The 2,107-nt window shown below is 41.4% G+C and overlaps 1 pseudogene; it reads right to left on the bottom strand.

Moving 5' to 3' along the window:
- Positions 1-325: 325 nt before the first annotated feature.
- Positions 326-997, bottom strand: LOC118150659 (vitamin K epoxide reductase complex subunit 1 pseudogene; annotated as a pseudogene).
- Between the last annotated feature and the right edge of the window lie 1,110 nt (positions 998-2,107).

Genomic DNA, 2,107 nt, shown 5'->3' with positions numbered 1-2,107 from the left:
GGTGTTATGTAATAAGAACACGAATAATAAAAATATTAATAATAAATCTGACTTATTTATAGTGCATTAACAACTGGACAATTGGAGGGAGACACATAAAGCAGGAAAAGTGTCCTCTAGCTATTTTCTCTATAGACTAGCATTGCTTTTTTTTTTTTTTTTAAATCTAAGAAATTTTATTGCTTAGAACCTTCCCTCCCTAGGCAATGGCAGGAGCTTTGGAGACCAGCCCTTGGAGACAGAGTCAGAGGCACCTGGGTGGAAAAAAGAGCGAGCATGTGGCACATTTGGTCCATTGTCGCGTGTGGGTATGGCTGGGAGAGGGGACTCTAGAAGGCCCTGCATCTAGGGCCTTCTAGGGACCCAGATAGGCCTCCTTGGGCAAGGATCATATGCCAAAGCAAAGCAGACAAGGCCAGCTAGGCTTGGGGCGAGAGCTTAGTGCCTCAGCCTTGCCCTGGGGTTCTTGGACCTTCCAGAAACTAAGCCACATCAGACCCACGTTGATGGCATAGGTAGTGATGCAAATGATGCAGAAATCATAGAGCATGAAGAACAGCGTCCAGGCCAGGTAGACTGAATCAGTGAGAGACACCGGGGATCTCAGCAGCAGCAGGACAGAGGCCCAGAGTGTCCTCAGGCAACCTAACAACAGCTGTGGCATGTAGAAGATGCAACGGAATATGCTATTGGATTGATTGAGGATGCTGCCCTTTCCCAGCACCTGCTCCACCAGCCTGAGGCCCATGCCCCACCTGGAGAAAATACGTGAACAGCTGATGGCGGTGCCCACGTTGCAGAGCGCGTGGTAATATGGGTCCCATGGGCGCGCCGCCTTCACGTGCAGTGCATAGAACCAGAGCACTAAGTCAGCCAGGAAAAGCATGAGCTGCACCCAGCCAGGGCTCCCCCAGGTGCTGCCCACATCTCCAGGTCCCGTCTGAGGCGCCCACGGAAAAAACCAGCCACGGAGCAGGGATGGGGCCGGGCCTAGCATTACTTTTCTTCTGATTAACAAATTTGTACATGAATGAGAAGAATAGTTAAATTGTTTAGAGCTTTAAAGTTTTCTTATTCAATATTTAAGTTTAGGTTTTTGGTATTAGACTGCCAATTTATAGGGAATTTTTAAATAGAGAAGGAATAATTTTAGCTATTCCTGGGAAAGACTGTTAGTATTTTTTAACTCACAAATTAAAACTGTAACTTTGATATACAAAATAATGTTTGGATATATGTATACACTGTAAAGTCACTAAACTAGGGAAATTCACATAATCACTACTCACATATTTATCATTTATTGTGGTTAGAACATTTGAAATATCTGTGGTATCGATTTTTAAGTATACAATAAATTGTTATTAATTATAATCGCCATGTTGTATAATAGATATTCTGAATTTATTCCTCCCATCAAACAGAAATTTTGTCTCCTTTGACCAACATCTCCCTAATACTTGCCTCATCCTTAGTCTCGGGTAACCACCATTCTACTCAATATATCTATGAGTTCAACCTTTTTAGATTCCACATATAAGTGAGATTATGTAGTACTTGTTCTATGCCTGCCTTATTTTGTTCAGCTTAGAGTCCTCCTGGTTCATCCACATTGTTACAAGTGACAGGAATTCCTTATTTGTTAAGGATGACTAGCATCCCATTGTGCGTATGTACCACATTTTTGATATCCATTTGTGTTGATGAACACTTAGGTTGAATCTACGTCTTGGTTATTGTGAACATGGAAGTGCAGATCTCCCTTCGACATATTGATTTCATTTACTTTGGATATATACCCAGAATTGGAATTATTGGTCATATGGTAGCTGTAGGTTTAGTTTTTTGAGGAAGCTTCATACTGTTTTCCATAATGGTTGTGCTAATTTATCTCCATACCAACAGTGTAAAAGGGTTCCTTTTCACATCTTCACCAACATTTATCTCTTGTCTTTTTTTTCTAAGAAAGAAAGTAAGAAAAAGAGAGAAAAGAAGAAAGAAAAGAAGAGAGAAATCAAGAAAAAAAATGAAAGGGAGAAAGAAAGAGGAAGAGAAAGAGGGAGAGAGAACGGGAATCTTGCTCTATTGCCCAGGCTAGAATGCCGTC

The sequence above is a fragment of the Callithrix jacchus genome, chromosome X (assembly GCF_049354715.1).
Source record: "Callithrix jacchus isolate 240 chromosome X, calJac240_pri, whole genome shotgun sequence".
Taxonomy (NCBI): Eukaryota; Metazoa; Chordata; class Mammalia; order Primates; family Cebidae; genus Callithrix; species Callithrix jacchus.
Note: the sequence above shows the minus strand (reverse complement) of the source record. Positions and strands in the feature narration are given on the sequence as shown.